Raw genomic sequence first — 27,738 nt, forward strand, 5'->3', positions numbered from 1 at the left:
GATGTTAAAAACGCCACCTGCTTTCGTTGGCTTTGTCCTCATGACTTGCCACTAGTAATTATTCAGTGACATCTCTTCTATAAATTCATAAGCATCCTCAAGTGTCTTATAATTGATAGTCCCACCAGCGGCTACGTCAACCATCTGTCTAGTTGAAGGATTCAGGCCATTGTGAAAAGTTTGAACCTGTAGCCAGAGTGGTAACCCATGGTGAGGGCACCTTCTCAACAGATCTTTGTATCTCTCCCATGCATCATATAGTGTTTCTAAATCCATCTATACAAAAGAAGAGATATCATTCCTTAATTTAGCCGTTTTAGCCGGCAAAAAATATTTTAGTAAAAAAATTACGGTCATTTGTTCCCAAGTAGTGATTGACCCTCGTGGTAACGAGTTCAACCACTGTTTAGCTTTGTTCCTTAATGAAAAGGGAAATAACCGAAGGCATATGGCATCATCAGAGACGCCATTTATTTTAAATGTGTCACAGAGTTCTAGAAAATTCGCCAAGTGAGTGTTTGGAACCTCATCTTGCAAACCATCAAACTGAACAAATTGCTGTATCATTTTAATCGTGTTAGGTTTTAGTTCAAAATTATTTGCAGCAATAGCAGGCCTAACTATACTTGACTCAGTTCCTGTTAAATTCGGTTTAGCATAATAATACATAGTACGCAGAGTAGGATTCTGATTTATTAGATCAGCGGCAATTGCAGGAGGTAGCGGATTTTCTTGATTTTCAGCCATCTCCTCGGTTTTGGTTTGAATATCTTCCTCTTCCTATTCCTCTGTGTATCTTAAGCTTCTCTGTATTTCTCTTCAATTTCTGCGAGCTGTGCGATTGATCTCACTATCAAAAGTAATGGTCCCGACGGGTTTCTTCTAGTTATACACTATAAAAAACCTGCCAGAAGTGAATAAAAGAGAAAATTAGAAAAAAAATTAAATTGCAAATAAAGTAAAATGGCTAAAGTAATAAAAATCAAGTGTCACTAATATCTTAGTTCCCTGGCAACGGCACAAAAAAACTTGATATGTGATATTCGTGATAGATTTTAAAAATTTATAATTAATCGTTCTTGAAACTAACTATTATCACGATGAAGGCAAGTGTACCTATCGAACAGTAGTATAGCTTTAGCAAGACCAGATTGTCGAACCCAAAGAAACCAAGAGTACTAGTAATTACTTTCTTTTTATTATCTAGCCTAAAAATTAAGGGATTTGTTTATCTCAACTAATTAACTAAACTAAGGGTGCACAGAGAGAAAATTGGGGAAAAGCTTTTGGGAAAACTCGATTGATTAAGATAATACCCAAGGAAGAATCCACCTGACTTCACTTGTTATTTAACTCTGAATCAGACAATTTATTCATTTGACTTGATCCGTAGAAATCCCTAAGTTATATTGTTTTCTCTCTCGAGACCAATAATGTCTAACCCTAGGTTGATTAATTGAAATCTCTTTCTAATTAACACCCTAGTGTTGCATTAACTCGATCTATGAACTCCCTTATTAGGTTTCACCTTAATCCGGCAAAATCTTGTCACCCTATCTCTAGGCGTGTAATCAACTCCACTTAATTGCGACAAATTTACTCTTAGATAGGGACATTTTCTCCTCTGAATAAGCACAATAACTTGAATCAGTATCCTGAAATATTAAAACAAGAATTAAGAACACATAATTAAGAACAAGTCAAATATTTATCATACAATTCAGATAATAATAACAAGATCCGTCTTAGGTTTCATTCCCCTTAGGTATTTAGGGGGTTTAGTTCATAATTATGAAAGAAAACATCTCAAAAGAATAAAGATAACAAAACATAAAGAAAACCCAAAAACTCTTGAAGGAAATTGAAGGGAGATCTTCAGTCTTGACGATGAATCTGGCTTCTGAGATGGATCAATCGGCTTTCCTTGAGTAATTCCTTGCCTCCTACTCCGTGTGTCATTTCTAAGTGCCTCCTCAGGTGTTTAAATAGACTTTAGAATGCCTAAGAGCCCTCAAAAGTGGCGTTTTTCGAATAGGACTATACTTGGGCTCGACAAGGACACGCCTGTGAGGGATTGCTTCAGACCGTGGTCAAGGCTGTTAAATAGGCACGGGCGTGTGGTCTACCCGTGTGAGTTGTGCTTCGATTCTGCCAAATGGACTTGGCCGTGTGGCCTACCCGTGTGAGGAAGTCCAGGCCGTGTTGATTTCCCATGTTGGCCCGTTTTCTCCGTTTTTGGCTCGTTTCTCGTTCTTTTTACTCTCCTATGTTCACCTAAGTATAAAACATGAAATTAAAGGATTAGGAGCATCGAATTCACCAAATCTAAGGAGAAATCATCCATAAATGTGGTAAGCATGGTATAAAAATATGTATAAATTACGGTTTATCAGTAAGCTTTCATAAAATGATTAGTTTGATACTATAATTAATATTTTAAACCTAGACAATTATGACACGTAACAAAATAACTAAGTCTATTATACATGCCATATTTCAAAATGTTGAGTTTAAATATTGATAGTGTGGGCGGATCTTCAACGATCTCTAACTCCTATGCTAGCTGGATGACACTATAAGACAAAAGTGAGAAAAGAAAGTAAGCTTATAGCTTAGTAAGTAAGTATATAAATAACAAGTAAGGAATCTAATATGTTTACAACATAACTCAATTATATCATATTTTTAATTTTACTATTTACTCCGATTTGATCAAGCTGTCCCTCCTGCATCATGATCACTAAATAAATCATAACTCGAGTTAAGAAACTCGAAATTCAAATCCATAAAATTTCCCTGAATCTATACTCATAAAAATTCTTACTAATTTTTTTCTAGAATTTTTGGTTCAGAACATTAGTACAGTTTATTAGTTAAATTTTCCCCTGTTACACAGCTCAATTGATCTGACCTCTGTTCACTACGAATTGAATTTCTCTAAGTACACAATTCAAATAACCATGAAACCTATTTCATTTAAAACTAGACTTAATAAGGAATTTATGCATATAAACTATATTTCTTAATTTGTTTTTTACAATTTTTAATGAATTTTCAAAGTTGGAATAGGGGATCACATAGTCATCCTGAGCAAGTCACACACAATTGTAAATATCTCAAAATATAGAATTCTTTTGCTTTCTATATTTATTTTATATGAAAATAGACTCATTAAACTTTAATTTCACATCTCATTCAACCTCTAATTAAATTCCTTCTATTTTTTGTGATTTTTCAAAATCACGTTACTGCTACTGTCCAAAACAGTTTTAATGCTAATTTCACTCTTTCACACATCCTTTGTACTAACCTCATTTTAACTTATATATATCACAAATCATTTTCACCACATTTTATACATCACGAGTATAGGCCCATGATTACAATGTCACCACAAAGCCATCCCGTTGAACAATTCGGATTAATCCTCGATACTTGATGGTTTCAGCACACAGCCCCACCATCATATTTCATTTAATTCGGATCTCTTGTACACATGGTGAACACTTAGTACCACTCATGCGACCTAGCCAATTTGTCTCGTAGCTCTTTTGTCTACATGGTGTCCTTCACTTGGAATCACGCATACGACCTAGCTACATTTATCTCTCCCGTAGCTCTCTTGTCTACATGGGATACATCCCGTATCACAAATGTGACCTAGCTACTACATAGTATGTCGTAGCTTTCTTGTACACATGATGTGCACTCAGCACCAGACATGTGACCTAGCTACGCTCCATCTATTTTATTCGATCTTTCCGAATGTTCAACCTGGATTTCTCTCTCTATTACTTATTTCCATTCTTCCAATAGTCGATTTATACTTCAACATCAGCTAGTATATATATAATAGGCTAAAATATAAAAATATAAATGAAATTAATGTATTATTTACATACAAACTTACCTCGGTGCAAAATATGGAAATTTTGCAATTTAGTCCAAAACTTTTTCCTTCCCCCGTTCGAGGTCGATTCCACGCCTTTCTTGATCTATAACAACATATTTAGCTCATTTAACACTCAAACTATTTATTTTAATCCAAAAATCACATTATACAAAAATTACATTTTTGCCCCCTAACTTTTACAAAATTATGATTTTGCCCCAAGGCTCGGAAATTTAATTTCAGCCCTTATTCTTATGTTTAATGACCTGCTGATCATTTTTCTCTTCTATGGCAACATCAAATTCTCACTCTAACACATAGTTATGAACAATAGGTATTTTTATCGATTATGTCGTTTTGCTCGTTTTCGCTAAAAATCGCTTAGAAAAGATCGTTCTCCTAACTTCAAACATTCATATTCTACCATCAAACAACAAAATACATGCCTATCATTCATGGGTAAATTTTTAAACATAAAACCTAACTCAAAATAATGGTAGAAATAGGTAAACCGAGCTACGAGGATTTCAAAAATGTGAAGAACATTAAAAACGGGGCTTGAAATCACTTACTATGAAGCTTGAAAGTTGAAGAAACCCTAGTTATGGAGGAGAGAAAATTTCGGCAGCAACTAGTGAAGATGATGACCAATTTTGTGTTATTTTTCCCATTTTATTTCATTTAATATACAAATGACCAAAATGCCCTTACTACTAAACTTTTAAAAAAATTCCCTCCATGTCCAACTTTTGTCCATAACTTAGGAATTGACCAAATTGCTATTTAAGACCTCCTAGTTAATATCTCAAAGCAATTTCATACTAAAAACTTCTAAAACACGAGTTTTGCAATTTATTCGGTTTAGTCCCTAATCTCAACTTAAGCACTCAATGCATAGAATTTCATCACAAAATTTTCACGAAATCATGAAATCATATTATAAACCCCAAAATAATTATAAAACAATTATTTCTATCTTAGATTTGTGGTCACAAAACCACTATTCCGATTAGGCCCTAATTCGGGTTGTCACAATTCTCCCCCCTTTAGAGATTTTTGTCCCCGAAAATCTTACCGATAAAGAGGTTCGGGTACTGTTTCCTCATAGCTTCCTCAGGTTCCCACGTAGCCTCTTCTATCCCATGTCTGTGCCACAATACTTTCACTAAGGCTATACTTTTATTTCTTAATTGTTTAATTTCCCGAGCCAAAATCTTTATTGGTTCCTCCTCATAGGTCATATCCGGTCGAATCTCAATTTCTGTTGGAGAAATCACATGTGAAGGATCAGAACGATAACGTCGCAACATTGATACATGAAACACGTTATGAATTCTTTCTAACTCTGCCGGTTAGGCCAACCGATATGCCACTGGTCCAATCCTTTCAGTAATCTCGTACGGCTCAATAAAACGCGGACTCAACTTGCCTTTTCGGCTAAATCTCAGAATCTTTTTCCATGGTGACACCTTCAAGAACACTTTATCACCCACCTGAAATTCAATCTCTTTTCTCTTTAAATCTGCATATGACTTTGGTCGATCTGAAGCAGCTTTCAAGCAATCCCGAATTACTTTTACGTTCTCTTCGGTTTCTTTAACTAGATCAACTCCGTGAATCTATTTCTCACTAAGTTCGGTCCAATATAAAGGAGTCCGACACTTGCGACCATACAAGGCTTCGTACGGTGCCATTTGTATACTTGACTGATAACTGTTATTGTAGGCAAATTCAATCAAAGATAGATATTTCTCCCAACTACCTCCAAATTCTAAAACACAACATCTAAGCATATCCTCGAGTACCTGGATTACTCTTTCCGACTGACCATCTGTTTGTGGATGAAACGCGGTACTAAAGTTCAATTTTGTACCCAAAGCTTCTTGTAACTTTTTCCAAAATCTCGAGGTAAACCTCGGATCTCTATCTGATATTATAGACATAGGTACTCCGTGCAACCTCACAATTTCAGCAATATATAATTCAGCTAATTTATCAAGTGAGTAATCGGTACGTACTGGTATAAAGTGGGCTGACTTTGTTAACCTATCAACCACTACCCAGACAACATCCTTCTTTTTAGGAGTCAAAGGCAAACTGGTTACAAAATCCATAGTAATCTTATCCCATTTCCACTCAGGCACCATTACCGGTTGGAGTAGTCCTGAAGGCACTTGATGTTCAGCTTTTACTTGTTGACAGATCAAACACTTGGTTACAAATTCAGAAATGTCCCTTTTCATACCTGGCCGCCAATACAACTTCTTTAAATCATTATACATTTTTGTGCTACCAGGGTGAACTGACAAACAGCCACTGTGCACCTCATGTAATATTTCCTGAATCAATTCATCATTTTTCGGTACACATATCCTGTCTCGAAACATCAAACAGTCATCTGGTCCAACTCGAAAATCTAAGTCGTAACCTGATTCACATTGAGTTCTCTTGGTTCGCAACTCACTATCGTTCTTTTGAGCATCACAAATCAATTGAAGAAATAACGGTTTAGCCCTCATTTCTGCTAAGATTGACCCATCATCAGACAATGCTAACCTTGTATTCATGGCTCTCAAAGTAAAAAGAGATTTCCTGCTTAAGGCGTCAGCAACTACATTTACTTTTCCCGGATGATAATCAATCACTAGCTCATAATCCTTTAATAATTCAACCCATCTCCGCTGTCGAAGATTCAAATCCTTTTGATTCATCAAATACTTCAAACTTTTGTGATCAGTAAAAATTTGGCATTTTTCACCATACAAATAATGTCACCAAATCTTCAAGGCAAAGACAATAGCGGCCAATTCCAAATCATGTGTAGGATAGTTCTTCTCATGCAGTTTTAACTGTCTCGAAGCATAAGCTACCACTTTACCCTCTTGCATCAACACATATCCAAGGCCTGTCAATGATGTATCACCATAAATTACGAACTCCTTCCCTAGCTCGGGCTATACTAAAATTGGTGCTTCAGTCAATCATGCTTTCAACTTTTCAAAACTCTGCTGACATTTATCAGTCCATTCAAACTTAACATTCTTTTGCAACAACTTAGTCATACGAGAGGCAATCATCGTGTGACAGCCCAAAATTGACCCTAGTCGGGGAGTGGTTTTGGGACCGTTAAACCGAGTCACCGAAATGTTTGAATGTGATATTTATTGTCTAGAATATGTAATTATGAATGTGTGAAAATTTCAAGCTTCGATTTAGTCGATTGCATGTGAATTAAGTCAATAGGACTTATGTGAGAAAATTTTAAAATGTGATAGGTCAATGCGTAAGGACCTATTAGTGCATGTGGAAAAAAAGGGGGGACTTGCATGTCAAATTCCCCCCCTAATAAGTAGTGGCCGGCCATGCTATGGGTGGAAACATGTTGGGAACATGTTGGCCTAGTGCGGTATGTAGGATAAAATATAATAAGAAGTATGGGGAATAAAGAAATGGAAAAAGGAAAGGATGTGTGTAATTGTTTCTTCCCCTCCCCATTGCCGTGAAAGTAAGAAAGAAAACAAAGAAAAAAAAGTGTCCATCTTTCTTCATTTCCCCTTGGCCGAATGTTCTAAGGAAGAAAGAAAAACAAGTTGTGTTCTTTGGTTCTTCTTGGCCGAATTGAAAGGAAGAAGAAGGGAGTGAAGCAATCGGTCATCTTAGGTCACTATTAAGGTAAGGAAGTTTGTACTAGCTTTTGAAATTTTAGTTGATATTGAGTGAGTTATCAAGTGATTTTTGTAAACCATGTTGAAATTTCGATTTTGGGGGTGAGTATGGTTTTCGGCTATAAAAGATTAATAAGGGTGATGATTGTGTTTCATGCTAAACTTAGATGAATAATGGTAGTTGCTCACATCTTGATATCTATGAGTTCCTTTCTTGGTTCTACCATAGACCCCCAAAGTATATGTTTATTTGGTGTTGTTGGAGGTTTATGATAGAAGCTAATGAGTGAGAGTTTGATAGGTACCATGAGGTTAAACTTCATGAGATTGTAAGCTTGTAAGTTGGATGATGAAATTCATGCTTTGTGAAGGTAAAAGGAGTAGAAGGAGCATTCGGCCATGAAGAAAAAAAAAGGGGGGGAAATTTATGATGAATTAAGTTGGAAGCTATTATAATGTATTTGTACATTCGGGTATGGGATGAAAATATATGAGATGGCTATAATTAGCCTTGTGATTCGGCTCTTGTATATATATATATATGCACATGATGTATTGGTATGATACAAATATATATCACCCCAAAGTATATGTTTATATATGGTGGTGGTTTAGTTATGGACTAAATGATGGATGCATATTGAGTTATAATATGTAATGCATTAGTTAGTAAATTGTATGTCATTTATATGTGGTACTAAGAATATAATTTGGCCTCAAAGTAGACATGCATATTCGGCCACATGGGATGGATTGGCATTGCATGAATTCGGTTAGAGGGAAACATATTGATGCCTATATCTTGGTTAGGACAATCGGCTAAAGGGGAGTGTGGGTTAATATGTTGAGTTGATGCATGATTTCACATGTATGTGACTTTAAAGTCCAATGTATAAATATGGGCTAAGTGCCTTGTGTTCCTCTTTTCGATGCTCAAATGATTAAATCAATTTATTTGTTTAATTAAGCTCAAGAGCAAAGGGGGACTAAATCCGATAAAGGAAAGGAAAAAGTGGTCGAATAGCCATCGGAATCGTTCGACAACATCCGAGGTAAGTTCTTGAGTAAAAGAGCTTAAATTATGATGTGATTAGATCATGTTTTGAGCAAATTAAAATCATGCTCTTTGTGTGGCTATTGAGCCGAATTTGCAAGAATGATAAATGTCTTGTGTTTGAGTTTTGCTAACGAAAATGAAATACGAATGGGCCATGATTTATTGTTAAATGTGCATGGTTATTTGAATGCTGTCCGGGCTAAGTCCCGAAGGCTTGTGCTAAGTGACAATATCCGGACTAAGATCCGAAGGTATTTGTGTGAGATACTAATTCCGGGCTAAGCCCGAAGGCATTTGTGCGAGTTACTAAATCCGGGTTAAGTCCCGAAGGCATTTGTGCGAGTTACTAAATCCGGGTTAAGTCCCGAAGGCATTTGTGCGAGTTACTAAATCCGGGTTAAGCCCGAAGGCATTTGTGCGAGTTACTAAATCCGGGTTAAGTCCCGAAGGCATTTGTGCGAATTACTATAACCGGGCTATGTCCCGAAGGCATTTGAACGAGAAGCTATATCCGGTTAAATTCCGAAGGTACGTGATTTGGGAATGAATGAACTTGCTGTAAAATTCCAGTTAATACTCTCGAAACATCCCAACATTGAGGTATGTTTCGTATGTGCTTGAATTTAGTTGAGCCCTTACAAATAAGTATTCGCTCAGTTGATAAACGAGCTACCAGCCTCTGGCTGAGTTGATCTTTTGTGTATGTACATAAGGGTTGATAATGTGAAGCAAGTACGATATCGTAAATTTGTGCATATGAAATTAGCCGTTTAGCTATATGAATGCTATACTTTTGTTGTGCTGGAATTCCTTGCTCAAAACTTACTAAGCATAAATTGCTTACTCCGTTTCATTGCTCCTCTGTTTTATAGATTTGGTTCTCCAGCTATCGGACTCGGGATCTTGAAGTCAAAGTCGCCCACACTATCAAAGCCCCCCCTTTTGGTACAATTTTGGTTGAACTTCGAAATGGCATGTATAGGACTACCCGTTTGTTGTGGGTCGTGGACCCTTTGGACTTGTATAATTTTGGATAGCCATGTGAAAATGGCTTATATGTGTTTGAGTATAATGTTATAATCATTCGGTGTGGATATGCTTGACAAGGATTAGCCATAGGAATGATTAATCACTATCATAAATTGTGCTATTTATGCAAAAAGGGCTAGTTGAATCATGGAAACCATGAAATAGGTAAAGTCTACCTCAAAGGCAGATGCTGACAGCAGCAGTGATGTAGATTTGGAAAATCACTAAAAATAGTAGGAATGGAATTAAATAGTGAATAAATTATGTAAACAAACCTTGATGAATCTACTTTCATAGGAAAGTAACAAAACAATCATACGGACAGTATGTTAAGAGATATTCAGGTTCTCGTGAGACAGGGCCAGAACGGTTTCTGGATTCCCTGTTCCGACTTTGGAAATTCATTATAAATTAACCAGAGATAATTAGGAGTCATACCATATATGTATAGATTCCTCTCTGAGTCTAGTTTCTATAGAAACAAACGGCATCAGTATTGAAGCTCTGTGAAGGGAGATATCCAGGTCGTAATGAGCAAAGGTCAGTGTAGTCGATCCCTGTAACATGGGAGACTTTGACTAATAAAATCTACTAATTGGCCCAACCAAAAATTCTAGAAAAAAATATGTAGATGGGCATATGAGTCTAGTTTCAGGGAAAAATCACGAAACTGATTTTCGAGTTGTGAAACTCAAGATATGATTTTTAAAGCGACTAGTACGCAGATTGGAAGTGTCTGGGAAATTTTTTTATAAGGGGTTTAAAGTCTGTTAACACCTCGTGTTCGACTCCGGTGTCGGTCTCGGGTTCGGGGTGTTACATTTGATTGGTATCAGAGCTACGGTTTAGTCGATTCTAGGACTACCGTAATGCGTTGGGTCTAGCTATACATGCCATTTTATGTGATTACTTGATAGTGTGGTGATTTCTGACAATTGTAAATGTGTTTATTTATAGTAATGGATCCCGATCCCGACCGAGAGGTAGCTGATGATCTTGAGAGTGTAGCGCCTGCTCCCGCACAAGGGACAACGCCGGCGGACTCTCAACCTAATGCTAGTAACCCGAATGATGAAGCTAGACAAGCTTTCTATAGCGTAATGAATGATTGGTTCAACCAATACATTCGAACTAATACGGCTGTCCCACAACCTCCATTCCCAACTAATACCACCCCCGCACCTACAATGCCTCCGGTAACTGACCAAATAAGGTCAAATAAGCCCCTAGTTGACAGAATCCGAAAACATGGGGCTACTGAATTTAAAGCTACGGATAGCGACGATGCCGAGCAAGCTGAATTTTGGTTGGACAACACTATCCGGGTACTCGATGAGCTATCTTGTACACCCGATGAATGCCTAAAGTGTACTATCTCCTTGCTACGTGATTCTGCCTATTATTGGTGGAGTACTCTGACTTCTGTTGTGCCCCGAGAGCAAGTAACTTGGGAGTTTTTCCAAACTGAGTTTCGGAAAAAGTATATCAGTCAAAGATTTGTTGATCAAAAACGGAAGGAATTTCTTGAGCTTAAGCAAGGTTCCATGTCAGTTACTGATTACGAGCGAAAATTTGTTAGACTTAGTAGATATGCTCGGGAATGTGTTTCGTCCGAGGCTATCATGTGTAAACGCTTCGAGGATGGACTGAATGAAGATATAAAAATGTTCGTTGGCGTTCTTGAAATACGAGAGTTCGTAGTACTGGTCGAGCGAGCTTGTAAAGCCGAAGAGCTTAGAAAAGAAAAACAAAAAGTTGATGTGGGAACTGAAGAGTTTCGTAAAAGATCTTCGGGAAAGTCTCTTCAACAGGCATCGAAGAAATTTTGAGATGATGCGGGCCAGTTTAGAGGCACTTCGGGCCTTTCTAGACGAGATCGTGATCGACCCCCTGTGGGTACACGAGGCACTTCGGTCGCCAGTGTTGGGAATGAACGTCGAGATAGAACGAAATGTCGATATTGCGGTAAATGGCATTCGGGGAGTTGTAGATTCCCTGACCGCTCCTGTTACAAGTGCGGATCAGTTGACCACTTCATTAAAGATTGCCCGAGGTTGTTTGAACAGAATAAAAATTAGAGTGGGAAACCGGGTGCTACCACTGCTCGAGGTAGACCATCTGGAAATACGGGCAATGCTAGTGGTGGTCAGAGAGGATCTAGAGATGCTACGACCAGATCCGAGGCTCGTGCACCTGCTAGAGCTTATGCTATACGTGCCCGTGAGGATGCTTCTTCGCCTGATGTTATTACCGGTACTTTTACTCTCTTTGATACTAATGTAATTGCTTTGATTGACCCCGGTTCTACTCATTCTTACATATGTGAAACCTTAGCATCCAGTAAGACTTTACCTATTAAGTCTACTGAGTTCGTAATTCGGGTGTCAAATCCCTTGGGCCGTTACGTGCTTGTCGACAAAGTGTGTAAGAAATGTCCCCTAGAAATTCGAGGTTCCTGTTTTCCGGCGGACTTGATGCTTTTGCCGTTTGATGAATTTGATGTTATTCTTGGTTTGGATTGGTTGACCGCGCATGATGCAGTTGTGAATTGCAAAAGCAAGACTATTGATTTGAGGTGCGCAAATAACGAAGTAATCCGAGTTGAGTCTACGGACTTGGAGGGGATGCCAGCTGTAATATCAGCAATGTTGGCCCAGAAATATGTAAGAAAAGGGTGCGAAGCATACCTTGCGTATGTACTGGATGACAAAGAATTAGACAAGAAACCTGAATCTGTGCCGGTGGTTTGTGAATACCCGGATGTTTTTCCTGAAGAATTACCGGGTTTACCACCTGTTCGGGAGGTAGAGTTTGGTATTGAGCTTGTACCTGGGACTACGCCGATTTCGATAGCTCCGTATCGTATGGCACCAACCGAGTTAAAAGAGTTGAAAGCTCAGTTGCAAGAATTGACGGATAGAGGTTTTGCTCGACCAAGTTTCTCACCTTGGGGTGCACCAGTATTGTTCGTGAAAAAGAAGGACGGAACCATGAGGTTGTGCATTGACTATCGTCAACTGAATAAAGTGACGATAAAGAACAAATATCCGTTACCGCGTATCGATGATTTGTTCGACCAACTGAAGGGAGCCTCAATGTTCTCAAAAATAGATTTGAGATCGGGCTATTATCAGTTGCGAATTCGAGATTCGGACATACCCAAAACTGCCTTCAGGACGAGATATGGTCACTACGAGTTCTTAGTGATGCCATTTGGGCTCACTAATGCCCCTGCGGTATTTATGGATTTGATGAATCGGATCTTTAGACCATATTTGGATCGGTTCATAGTTGTGTTCATTGATGACATCTTGGTCTATTCAAGAGATGAGACCGAACATGCTGAACACCTGAGACTGGTGTTGAAAATTTTGCGGGATAAGCAGTTATATACTAAGTTCAGTAAGTGTGAGTTCTGGTTAAGAGAGGTTAGCTTCTTGGGTCATGTGGTATCCGCATCGGGTATTCGAGTTGACCCGAACAAAATTTCAGCCATACTTAACTGGAAGCCTCCAAGAAATATTACCGAAGTTCGAAGCTTCCTGGGACTCACCGGTTATTACCGACGATTTGTCAAAGGTTTCTCGATGATAGCCACACCAATGACGAAGCTACTTCAAAAGGATGTTAAGTTCGAATGGACGGAGAAATGTCGGAAAAGCTTTGATCAACTAAAAACTTATTTGACCGAAGCTCCAATTTTAGTGCAACCCGAATCAGGCAAAGAGTTTGTCATTTATAGTGACGCATCCCTACTTGGGTTGGGTTGCGTATTGATGCAAGAAGGTCGAGTTGTGGCCTATGCGTCGAGACAATTAAAGCCACATGAGAAAAATTATCCGACCCATGATCTTGAACTAGCTGCCATCGTATTTGCTTTAAAAATATGGCGACATTACTTATTTGGTGAAAAGTGCCATGTATTTTCGGATCACAAAAGTCTCAAATATTTGATGACTCAAAGAGACTTAAATCTGTGACAAAGACGTTGGCTTGAGTTGTTGAAAGATTACGAGCTTGTCATTGATTACCACCCGGGAAAGGCTAATGTGGTTGCGGACGCCTTAAGCCGGAAGTCATTGGTTGCTTTACGAGCAATGAATGTGCATTTGTCTGTTCTACCTGACAATGTGTTAGTTGTTGAATTAAAAGCCAAACCATTATTGATTCATCAAATTCGTGAAGCCCAGAAAGTTGATGATGATTGTTTGAGGTTCAGAAGTCGTTTGTGTGTTCCAAGGAGTTCGGAACTCATTTCGATGATTCTGAACGAAGCCCATTGTAGCCGAATGTCAAGTCACCCGGGGAGTACGAAAATGTACAACGATTTGAAACGTTGGTTTTGGTGGCATGGTATGAAACGAGACATCTCCGACTTTGTTTCGAGATGTTTAATATGTCAACAAGTGAAAGCGGAACATCAAGTGCCTTCAGGATTACTTCAGCCGATCATGATACCCGAGTGGAAATGGGATCGAGTCACAATGGACTTTGTGTCCGGACTGCCATTGTCAACAAGTAAAAAGGATGCGATTTGGGTTGTTGTTGATAGACTGACTAAGTCGGCTCACTTTATCCCCGTGTGTATGGATTTTTCATTGGATAGACTAGTTGAATTGTACGTTTCTCAGATTGTGAGATTACACGGGGTACCTATTTCTATCGTGTCGGATAGAGATCCGAGATTCACCTCGCGATTTTGGAGGAAATTGCAAGAAGCTTTGGGTACCAAGCTGCATTTTAGCACTGCTTTTCATCCCCAAACCGATGGTCAATCTGAGCGGATAATTCAGATACTTGAGGATATGTTGAGATGTTGCATCCTCGAGTTCAGTGGTTCATGGGAACGGTATTTACCTTTGATTGAATTCGCTTACAATAATAGTTTTCAATCAAGTATTAAGATGGCACCTTACGAGGCTCTGTACGGTCGTAAATGCCGTACACCGTTGTTTTGGACCGAGCTCGGTGAAAGTAAAATTTTCGGAGTTGATTTGATTAAGGATGCTGAACAGAAAGTAAAGGTAATCCGTGAAAGTCTGAAAGCAGCCACAGATCCTCAAAAATCGTATGCGGATTTGAAACGAAAGGACATTGAACATCAGGTGGGAGATAAAGTGTTCCTTAAAGTTTCGCCTTGGAAAAAGGTACTCAGGTTTGGCCGTAAGGGCAAGTTGAGCCCGAGATTCATTGGGCCGTACGAAATCTCCGAACGAGTTGGTCCGGTTGCGTATAGATTGATTTTCCCCCCTGAGCTTGAAAGGATTCACGACGTCTTTCAGGTTTCGATGCTTCGACGCTATCGATCTGATCCATCGTACATAACTAGCCCATCAGAGGTTGAAATTCAAGCCGATATGAGTTATGAAGAAGAACTGATGCGTATCCTAGCTCGTGAAGTAAAGGAGTTGCGGAACAAAAGGGTTCCGTTAGTGAAGGTGTTATGGCTCAAACACGGGATCGAGGAAGCTACTTGGGAAACCGAGAGCTCGATGAAAGAACGATACCCAAACCTATTTACCGGTAAGATTTTCGGGGATGAAAATTTCTTAAGTGGGGGAGAGTTGTGATAGCCCAAAATTGACCCTAGTCGGGGAGTGGTTTCGGGACCGTTAAACCGAGTCACCGAAATGTTTGAATGTGATATTTATTGTCTAGAATATGTAATTATGAATGTGTGGAAATTTCAAGCTTCGATTTAGTCGATTGCATGTGAATTAAGTCAATAGGACTTATGTGAGAAAATTTTAAAATGTGATAGGTCAATGCGTAAGGACCTATTAGTGCATGTGGAAAAAAAGGGGGGACTTGCATGTCAAATTCCCCCTAATAAGTAGTGGCCGGCCATGCTATGGGTGGAAACATGTTGGGAACATGTTGGCCTAGTGAGGTATGTAGGATAAAATATAATAAGAAGTATGGGGAATAAAGAAATGGAAAAAGGAAAGGATGTGTGTAATTGTTTCTTCCCCTCCCCATTGCCGTGAAAGTAAGAAAGAAAACAAAGAAAAAAAAAGTGTCCATCTTTCTTCATTTCCCCTTGGCCGAATCTTCTAAGGAAGAAAGAAAAACAAGTTGTGTTCTTTGGTTCTTCTCGGCCGAATTGAAAAGAAGAAGAAGGGAGTGAAGCAATCGGTCATCTTAGGTCACTATTAAGGTAAGGAAGTTTGTACTAGCTTTTGAAATTTTAGTTGATATTGAGTGAGTTATCAAGTGATTTTTGTAAACCATGTTGAAATTTCGATTTTGGGGGTGAGTATGGTTTTCGACTATAAAAGATTAATAAGGGTGATGATTGTGTTTCATGCTAAACTTAGATGAATAATGGTAGTTGCTCACATCTTGATATCTATGAGTTCCTTTCTTGGTTCTACCATAGACCCCCAAAGTATATGTTTATTTGGTGTTGTTGGAGGTTTATGATAGAAGCTAATGAGTGAGAGTTTGATAGGTACCATGAGGTTAAACTTCATGAGATTGTAAGCTTGTAAGTTGGATGATGAAATTCATGCTTTGTGAAGGTAAAAGGAGTAGAAGGAGCATTCGGCCATGAAGAAAAAAAAAAGGGGGGGAAATTTATGATGAATTAAGTTGGAAGCTATTATAATGTATTTGTACATTCGGGTATGGGATGAAAATATATGAGATGGCTATAATTAGCCTTGTGATTCGGCTCTTGTATATATATATATATGCACATGATGTATTGGTATGATACAAATATATATCACCCCAAAGTATATGTTTATATATGGTGGTGGTTTAGTTATGGACTAAATGATGGATGCATATTGAGTTATAATATGTAATGCATTAGTTAGTAAAATGTATGTCATTTATATGTGGTACTAAGAATATAATTTAGCCTCAAAGTAGACATGCATATTCGGCCACATGAGATGGATTGGCGTTGCATGAATTCGGTTAGAGGCAAACATATTGATGCCTATATCTTGGTTAGGACAATCGGCTAAAGGGGAGTGTTGGTTAATATGTTGAGTTGATGCATGATTTCACATGTATGTGACTTTAAAGTCCAATGTATAAATATGGGCTAAGTGCCTTGTGTTCCTCTTTTCGATGCGCAAATGATTAAATCAATTTATTTGTTTAATTAAGCTCAAGAGCAAAGGGGGACTAAATCCGATAAAGGAAAGGAAAAAGTGGTCGAATAGCCATCAAAATCGTTCGACAACATCCGAGGTAAGTTCTTGAGTAAAAGAGCTTAAATTATGATGTGATTAGATCATGTTTTGAGCAAATTAAAATCATGCTCTTTGTGTGGCTATTGAGCCGAATTTGCAAGAATGATAAATGTCTTGTGTTTGAGTTTTGCTAACGAAAATGAAATACGAATGGGCCATGATTTATTGTTAAATGTGCATGGTTATTTGAATGCTGTCCGGGCTAAGTCCCGAAGGCTTGTGCTAAGTGACAATATCCGGACTAAGATCCGAAGGCATTTGTGCGAGATACTAATTCCGGGCTAAGCCCGAAGGCATTTGTGCGAGTTACTAAATCCGGGTTAAGTCCCGAAGGCATTTGTGCGAGTTACTAAATCCGGGTTAAGTCCCAAAGGCATTTGTGCGAGTTACTAAATCCGGGTTAAGCCCGAAGGCATTTGTGCGAGTTACTAAATCCGGGTTAAGTCCCGAAGGCATTTGTGCGAATTACTATAACCGGGCTATGTCCCGAAGGCATTTGAACGAGGAGCTATATCCGGTTAAATTCCGAAGGTACGTGATTTGGGAATGAATGAACTTGCTGTAAAATTCCAGTTAATACTCTCGAAACATCCCAACATTGAGGTATGTTTCGTATGTGCTTGAATTTAGTTGAGCCCTTACAAATAAGTATTCGCTCAGTTGATAAACGAGCTACCGGCCTTTGGCTGAGTTGATCTTTTGTGTATGTACATAAGGGTTGATAATGTGAAGCAAGTACGATATCGTAAATTTGTGCATATGAAATTATCCGTTTAGCTATATGAATGCTATACTTTTGTTGTGCTGGAATTCCTTGCTCAAAACTTACTAAGCATAAATTGCTTACTCCGTTTCATTGCTCCTCTGTTTTATAGATTTGGTTCTCCAGCTATCGGACTCGGGATCTTGAAGTCAAAGTCGCCCACACTATCAAAGCCCCCCCTTTTGGTACAATTTTGGTTGAACTTCGAAATGGCATGTATAGGACTACCCGTTTGTTGTGGGTCGTGGACCCTTTGGACTTGTATAATTTTGGATAGCCATGCGAAAATGGCTTATATGTGTTTGAGTATAATGTTATAATCATTCGGTGTGGATATGCTTGACAAGGATTAGCCATAGGAATGGTTAATCACTATCATAAATTGTTCTATTTATGCAAAAAGGGCTAGTTGAATCATGGAAACCATGAAATAGGTAAAGTCTACCTCAAAGGCAGATGCTGACAGCAGCAGTGATGTAGATTTGGAAAATCACTAAAAATAGTAGGAATGGAATTAAATAGTGAATAAATTATGTAAACAACCCTTGATGAATCTACTTTCATAGGAAAGTAACGAAACAATCATACGGACAGTATGTTAAGAGATATTCAGGTTCTCGTGAGACAGGGCCAGAACGGTTTCTGGATTCCCTGTGCCGACTTTGGAAATTCATTATAAATTAACCAGAGATAATTAGGAGTCATACCATATATGTATAGATTCCTCTCTGAGTCTAGTTTCTATAGAAACAAACGGTATCAGTATTGAAGCTCTGTGAAGGGAGATATCCAGGTCGTAATGCGCAAAGGTCAGTGTAGTCGATCCCTGTAACATGGGAGACTTTGACTAATAAACTGTACTAATTGGCCCGACCAAAAATTCTAGAAAAAAATATGTAGATGGGCATATGAGTCTAGTTTCAGGTAAAAATCACAAAACTGATTTTCGAGTTGTGAAACTCGAGATATGATTTTTAAAGCGACTAGTACGCAGATTGGCAGTGTCTGGGAAATTTTTTTATAAGGGGTTTAAAGTCTGTTAACACCTCGTGTTCGACTCCGGTGTCGGTCTCGGGTTCGGGGTGTTACACATCGAAAATCCCTCAACAAAACGTCTATAATACCCGGCCAAGCCTAAAAAGCTTCTAACCTCGGATACATTCTTTGGTGGTTTTCCAATCAACAATCGTGGAAATCTTGCTCGGATCCACCCGAATACCATCACCTGAGACTATATGTCCCAAAAATCTGACTTCACGAAGCCAGAACTCACTTTTTCTAAACTTAGCAAACAGTTTCTTTTCTCTCAAGATCTGCAATATGGTTCTCAAGTGTTCGGCATGTTCAGACTCATCCTGAGAATAAATTAGAATGTCATCTATAAACACTACTACAAACTTATCCAAATATGGTCGAAAGATCCGGTTCATCAATTCCATAAATATAGCTGGAGCATTTTTTAAGCCGAAAGGCATCACAAGAAACTCATAATGTCCATAACTTGTCCTAAAGGCGGTTTTCGGCACATCCGACTCCTTAACTCTCAACTAGTAGTAACCAGACCTCAAATCGATCTTTGAAAACACTGTGGCCCTCTTTAACTGATCGAATAAATCATCAATCCTCGGCAATGGGTACTTGTTCTTTATAGTCACCTTATTAAGCTAACGGTAATCAATGCAAAGCCTCATTGAACCATCCTTCTTCTTTACGAACAATACAGGAGCACCCCAGGGAGAGAAACTCAATCTCACAAATCCCTTATCTGTTAACTCTTGCAACTGAGCCTTCAATTCTTTTAATTCAGTCAGAGCCATTCTATATGGAGCAATCGAGATTGGTGCAGTACCCGGCAACAAATCAATGGCAAACTCTATCTCTCTGTTCGGAGGCAACCCAGGTAATTCTTCTGGAAATACATCTGGAAATTGACAGACTATCAGTACTAATTCAAACTTCAATTGAGGTAACTCAGTATTCATTACATAAGCCAGATAAGCTTCACACCCTTTCCTCATGTATTTCTGTGCAGACATGTGCGAAATCACCATAGGCAATTTATTTGATTCATCTGTTTCAACCTACAGAATTTCTCCATTTTCACATTTCAACTCTAGTGTTTTTTGTTTACAATCTACCTTGGCATCATACAATGTCAACCAGTCCATTCCCAAAATAACGTCAAACTCATCAAATGGTAACAGCATCAGATTAGCCAGAAAACAGTGACCTTGAATCATTAATGGGCAATTCTAGCAAACCTTGTCAACTAGCACATATTGGCCTAAGGGGTTCGACACTTTAATCGTAAACTCAGTAAACTCAACAGGCAACTTTTTATTAGATACTAAATTCATGAAAATATAGGAATGAGTGGACCCGGGATCAATCAATGCAATAACAATAGTATCATAGAGAGAAAATGTACCAGTAATGACATCGGGAGATGATGCATCCTCTCGGGCACGTATAGCATAAGCTCTAGCAGGCGCTCTAGCTTCTGATCTCGCCGCTGAATCTTTCATTGTAGTTTTACTGCTAGTCCCACCTCCATTATTTCTCGATGGTCTACCTCTGCTAGCGGTGGTATTCTGTCTAGCACTCTGAAATCTTTCTTCTTTAACTTTCTCCGGACAGTCTCCAATAAAATGCTCGCGAGAATCGCACCTAAAACAAGCTCGCTCGTTTCCCCAACACTCACCATAATGTTGCCTGCCACATTGCTGACACTTGGGCTTTCTAGGTCGTACATTACCCACACTTGCCACCGAAGCAGCTTGAGCTTTAGACCCCGAATATGCTCTACCACGATCTCTGTGTGAATCCCCAGTTGAAATTGTCATTCGAGGGTTTGTCTCTTTGGACCTCTTTGATTGAGATTGAAATGACTTGCTTATCGGCCTTTTTCTGGCATCTTGAGCCTCAATAGCAGCTTTTCTTCTTTCTTTGTTCAATTCTTCGGCTTTAAGAGCTCGATCAACCAATACTACAAATTCTTTCAACTCCAAAATTCCCACAAGCACTTTGATGTCCTCATTTAGCCCATCCTCAAACCTTTTGCACATAATGGCCTCGGTGGACACACATTCCTGGGCATACTTGCTGAGTCTTACAAATTCGCGTTCATACTCTGCCACAGACATCTTACCCTACTTCAATTCAAGGAACTCCTTCCGTTTTTGATCAATAAATCGCTGACTTATGTATTTCTTTCTGAATTCTTCCTGGAAGAAATCCCAAGTAACTCTTTCTTTTGGCACCACTGCTACCAAAGTCTTCCACTAGTGGTAGGCCGAATCTCTCAAAAGTGATACAGCACACTTTAAGCACTCCTCGAGTGTACATGAGAGCTCATCAAATACACGGGTAGAATTTTCAAGCCAGAACTCCGCTTTCTCAGGATCATCGTCGATCTTTGCTCTAAACTCTTCGGCCCCTTGTTTTTGAATCTTGTCAACCGGATTCTTGTTCATTCTTACCAAATCTATGCCTTGAGCAGCTACAGGAATCGTCTGAGGTATGGGAGGGGGTGGAGGAGATTGAGCATTTGGATTTGCTCGAATAAACTCAGTATACCAATTGTTCATCATTTGAAGAAAGGCATCCCGAGCCTCATCTCCCTGTCTCAATGTCTCAGGTCTACTTTCCACAGGCGCGGTCCCTTGTGCGGGAGCCGGCGCATTACTAGCAGCATCATCAGCCGCAATTCCGTCAGGATCCATTACTATATTAAAACAAAACACAGTTTAGAATAATCAGGAGTCACCACACTATCACAATATTTTTATGGCATGTATTGCTAAACTTTTACACACACTTTATTAGTCCGAGAACCGACTAAACCATAGCTCTGATACCACTAAATGTAACACCCCTTACCCGTATCCGTCGCTGGAACAGGGTACGAGGTATTAACAAATTATAGTATATACTACTAAATAAAACCCAAACAAAAATATGGCGTGCAATTTGATCATGAATCATTATAACATATGCCATTAACAATACAAACCAATTTCAAAGACTTCGTACAAAATGATTAGTTTGATACTATAATTAATATTTTAAACCTAGACAATTATGACACGTAACAAAATAACTAAGTCTACTATACATGCCATATTTCAAAATGTTAAGTTTAAATACCAAGAGTATTGATAGTGCGGGCGGATCTTCAACGATCTCTAACTCCTATGCTAGCTAGATGACACTATAAGACAAAAGAGAAAAAAGAAATTAAGCTTATAACTTAGTAAGTAAGTATATAAATAACAAATAAGGAATCTAATATGTTTACAACATAACTCAATTATATCATATTTTTAATTTTACTATTTACTCCGGTTTGATCAAGCTATCCCTCATGCATCATGATCACTAAATAAATCATAACTCGAGTTAAGAAACTCGAAATTCAAATCCATAAAATTTCCCTGAATCTATACTCATAAAACTTCTTACTAATTTTTTTCTAGAATTTTTGGTTCAGCAAATTAGTACAGTTTATTAGTTAAATTTTCCCCTGTTACACAGCTCAATTGATCTGACCTCTGTTCACTACGAATTAAATTTCTCTAAGTACACAATTCAAATAACCATGAAACCTGTTTCATTTAAAACTAGACTCAATAAGGAATTTAGGCATATAAACTATATTTCTTAATTTGTTTTTTTACAATTTTTAATGAATTTTCAAAGTTGGAATAGGGGATCACATAGTCATCCTGAGCAAGTCACACACAATTGTAAATATCTCAAAATATAGAATTCCTTTGCTTTCTCTGTTTCTTTTATATGAAAATAGACTCATTAAAATTTAATTTCACATCTCATTAAACCTCTAATTAAATTCCTTATATTTTTTGTGATTTTTCAAAATCACGTTACTGCTACTGTCCAAAACAGTTTTAATGCTAATTTCACTCTTTCACACATTCTTTGTACTAACCTCATTTTAACTTATATATATATCACCAAATCATTTTCACCACATTTTATACATCACGAGTATAGGCCCATGATTACAATGTCACCACAAAGCCATCCTGTTGAACAATTCGGATTAATCCTCGATACTTGATGGTTTCAGCACACAGCCCCACTATCATATTTCATTTAATTCGGCTCTCTTGTACACATGGTGAACACTTAGTACCACTCATGCGACCTAGCCAATTTGTCTCGTAGCTCTTTTGTCTACATGGTGTCCTTCACTTGGAATCACGCATGCGACCTAGCTACATTTATCTCTCCCGTAGCTCTCTTGTCTACATAGGATACATCCCGTATCACAAATGTGACCTAGCTACTACATAGTATGTCGTAGCTTTCTTATACACATGATGTGCACTCAGCACCATACATGTGACCTAGCTACGCTCCATCTATTTTATTCGATCTTTCCGAATGTTCAACCGGGATTTCTCTCTCTATTACTTATTTCCATTCTTCCAATAGTCGATTTATACTTCAACATCAGCTAGTATATATATAATAGGCTGAAATATAAAAATATAAATGAAATTAATGTATTATTTACATACAAACTTACCTCGGTGCAAAATATGAAAATTTTGCAATTTAGTCCAAAACTTTTTCCTTCCCCCGTTCGAGGTCGATTCCACACCTTTCTTGATCTATAACAACATATTTAGCTCATTTAACACTCAAACTATTTATTTTAATCCAAAAATCACATTATACAAAAATTACATTTTTGCCCCCTAACTTTTATAAAATTATGATTTTGCCCCAAGGCTCGGAAATTTAATTTCAGCCCTTATTCTTATGTTTAATGACCTGCTGATCATTTTTCTCTTCTATGGCAACATCAAATTCTCACTCTAACACATAGTTATGAACAATAGGTATTTTTATCGATTATGTCGTTTTGCTCGTTTTCGCTAAAAAACGCTTAGAAAAGATCGTTCTCCTAACTTCAAACATTCATATTCTACCATCAAACAAAAAAATACATGCCTATCATTCATGGGTAAATTTTTAAACATAAACCCTAACTCGAAATAATGGTAGAAATAGGTAAACCGAGCTACGAGGATTTCAAAAATGTGAAGAACATTAAAAACGGGGCTTGAAATCACTTACTATGAAGCTTGAAAGTTGAAGAAACCCTAGTTATGGAGGAGAGAAAATTTCGGCAGCAACTAGTGAAGATGATGACCAATTTTGTGTTATTTTTCCCATTTTATTTCATTTAATATACAAATAACCAAAATGCCCTTACTACTAAACTTTTAAAAAAATTCCCTCCATGTCCAACTTTTGTCCATAACTTAGGAATTGGTCAAATTGCTATTTAAGACCTCCTAGTTAATATCTCAAAACAATTTCATACTAAAAACTTCTAAAACACGAGTTTTGCAATTTATTCGGTTTAGTCCCTAGTCTCAACTTAAGCACTCAATGCATAGAATTTCATCACGAAATTTTCACGAAATCATGAAATTATATCATAAACCCCAAAATAATTATAAAACAATTATTTCTATCTCGGATTTGTGGTCACAAACCACTATTTCGATTAGGCCCTAATTCAGGTTGTCACACTGGGAGCCCAAAACCGAGACCAAGACCTAAAAACTGGTCGAACTGAGCCCTGTATGTAAAACTAGGCTATCGATCCAATCGGTGGCTAAACCGAACCGATCAATTTGTCACTAACCTAGACCGAACCAGCTCGGAGTGCCGTAATGGTGTTGCACCTGCACCACCAAACATGACGATGCTGATGGCTGCGACGGCGGTGTCTTAGTGGCCGGCAGCGGTTGGCAATCAGTGGTTGAGCAGTAGAAGTGTTACACTTCTACTGTGACTCTATGAGAGAATTTGATTTCAGATTAATTATTACAAAAATAGTATTATTTTAATAGTTTAATATTAAATTAAATTTAATACTTATCTTAATAGTATTTTATTAATTTAATATTAAAGTGATTATCTTAATATTAAATTTAATTAATGTTTATATTGTAGATAAACATTCTATTATTTTAATAAGATTAAGTTTAATCATAGTTGAACTCTCTAAACTCTCCATATATAAAGAGAGTTGGGTTATTATTTACACACACTTGAATTCAAGAGAAAGTTGTAAAAAAAATTCTCTTAAGAGATTATTCTAGAAACTGTCTAGAGAAATTTTTCTGATTTACAACTTGACTCAAAAGTTTAGAAAATTTACAAAATTACCCCACTATTGTGATTTTTTTTTTGATTCGAAGCGAGCCCACACTCAGAAAACGTGAGCTTGAGGATAGCGGAGAAGACTGCTCGGTCAAAGCTCCCATCCTAGAAGAATCAGAAAGGTACAATTTTGATTAAATGTTTATTACTTTAGATATCACAACCAAGATCTTATTTTGGAAAAAATTTTAAAACTCTAGTTTTTCCCTAAATTTATTTTCCACTTTGTTTTCCAAAACCGTGTTTCCAACAGATTAAGGTCACTACTATGCCAATTTTAAAAGCTACCACCATCATCCTGTTGGTGACAAAAAAAACAACATTGAATAGCTAGATAATCATTTTATAACGTTTCATAATTAGATGACCAAAAAATAAATTTACTAATAGTTGGATGACTAAAAAAGAAATTGACTAATAATTAGGAGACTACTAGTGTGATGTATCCTATATTTTATATTAATATTTTATAATTAAATTTAAATTTTAAAAATAACTTTTATTTACATTAAAAATCTTGTCAAAACTATACCTAAGTATAGGCTACTTGCCCTGTAAATAAGTCTATTGTAAATCAACAAAAAGATAATTTTCTACCTAATTTTGTCACTTTAAAAATCCTTTTCTAGTTAAAATCCTCTTCTATAACTATGCGTTAAAGAATAAGACTTACGAGTATGGCTTGCCCGTGCTTTGTATCGGGTTACTTATTGCCCGTGCTTTGTATTGGGTTACTTATCATTTTTATTAAATTGTTGAGCAACATTTTGAAATTTAAAATATACTTAAAGATATTTATAATGTCATTAGTTGACATGCAAAAAATACACATTCCAAATAATCATGCTAGAATAGATTTTTAACTTTTTATTGTTAGGAAGCAGCTTTTAAAAAAACCACATTAGCAATTTAATTGTAACAATTGAAAATGTTAACAACCTGGACTAATTAATGTCATTGTAGAAATAGAAAATTAAATTATGTAATTAAAATTTAAACACTAAATCTTATATATATGTATAGTAGAAGGATCAAAAATGTAATTTGACCATTATAAGATAAATCCCCAAAAAAGAAAAAAAAACACTATCGGATAAGGTCCTAAATTATAAAAATAGATGGCCAAATTAAATAAAATTAAAATGTAAAGACTAAATATTAAATATAATCATAGTAGAGGGACTAAAATTGAAATTTGACAAAAGACTACACATAAGGCATTATGGACAAAAAAGAAAGAAGAAAAAGAGACACTACACGTGTCAGATGGTAAAACCTTAGGATAAAATTAGAATGTAGAGATTAAATACCAAATATAATCATAGTAGAAGGATTAAAATTGAAATTTAACCATTATGATTGGTAAGTCGTAATTTATACATATTTTTATCCCATGCTTAGCACATTTTTGGATGAATTATCATTAGATTTATGGAATTTGATGCTCTAATCCTTTAATTTCATACTTTATACTTAGGTGAGCATATGAGAGTAAAAAGAGAGAGAAACTGGCCAAAAACAGAGAAAATGGGTCAACGTGGAAAATCAACACGGCCTGGATTTCCTCACACGGGTATACCACACGCCCGTGCCTATTTAACAGACTTGCATACAGTTTGAAGCACTTGCACACGGCCGTGTCCCTGTCGAGCCCAAGTCTAATCCTACTTGGACAAGGGCACCTTTGAGGGTTCTGAGGCATTCTAAAGCCTATATAAACACCCTAGAGGAGGATTAAAGGGGAGACACAGAGTAAGAGGCAAGGAATTACTCGAAGAAAGCCGATTGATCCATCTCAGAAGCTGGATTCTCCTTCAAGACTGAAGATCTCCCTTCAATTTCCTTCAGGGGTTTTTGGGTTTTCTTTATGTTTTGTTATCATTATTCTTCTGAGATATTTTCTTTTACATATATGAACTAAATCCCCTAAATACCTAAGGGGGATGAAACCTAAGACGGATCTTATTATTATTTTCTAAATTATATGATAAATACTTGATTTGTTCTTAATTATGTGTTCTTAATTTTTGCTTTAATATTCCAAGATATTGATTCAAGTATTGATGTGCTTATTTAGAGGAGAAAATTTCCTTATCTAAGAGTAGATCTAGCATAATTAAACGGAGTTGATTGTACCCCTAAACATAGGGCGACATAAATCTGTCAGATTAGGGTTAAGCCTAATAAGAGAATCCATAGATCAAGTTAATGCAACACTAGGGGTTTTAATTAGAAAGAGATTTTAATTAATCAACCTAGGGTTAGACGTTGTTAGTCTCGAGAGAGAGATAATAATATAAATTAGGGATTTCTACGGATCAAGTCAAGTGAATAAATCATCTAATTCAGAGTCAAACAACAACTGAAGTCTAGGTGGATTCTTCCTTGGATATTATCTAAATCAATCAGTTTTCCCAAAAGTATTTTCCCAATTTACTTCCTGCGCATTCTTAGTTTAGTTAATTAGTTTAGATAAAACAAATCCCTTATTTTTAGGCTAGATAATAAAAAGATGGTTAATACTAGTACTTTTAGTTCTTGTGGGTTCGACATTCCGGTCTTGCTATAAGCTATACTACTGTTCGATAGGTGTGCTTGTCTTTATCGTGATAAATAGTTAGTTTTCAAGTACGATCAATCATAAATATAAAACTTATTACGCACATCAATGATACAAAAAAAAAGAAAAAAAAAGGCAGTAAACGTTTAAGGTATTAAGGACAAAAAAGGAAGAAGCGCTACATGTGTCACATAGTAAAACCTCATAATACTACTTTTATATATGGTAGCAATGGCCAAGCGAGAGGTTTGCGATCCCCAAAATAAAAAAGAAAATTCATTTCATTCCTTTATAATTTATAAAATTTTAAATTAATAATAATAAAATTACACTTTAATTTTCTCAAAATTGATAAAAAATTAAT

At 37.1% G+C, this 27,738-nt stretch overlaps 1 non-coding gene across 1 annotated transcript; it reads left to right on the top strand.

The window, feature by feature from the left end:
• The first annotated feature begins 202 nt into the window (after nt 1-202).
• LOC121228389 (small nucleolar RNA R71) lies at nt 203-309 on the top strand. The gene has a single exon (XR_005925965.1). It is a non-coding gene; the product is annotated as a small nucleolar RNA R71 (small nucleolar RNA).
• The last annotated feature ends 27,429 nt before the right edge of the window (nt 310-27,738 follow it).

Source organism: Gossypium hirsutum, chromosome A04 (assembly GCF_007990345.1).
Source record: "Gossypium hirsutum isolate 1008001.06 chromosome A04, Gossypium_hirsutum_v2.1, whole genome shotgun sequence".
Lineage (NCBI taxonomy): Eukaryota > Viridiplantae > Streptophyta > Magnoliopsida > Malvales > Malvaceae > Gossypium > Gossypium hirsutum.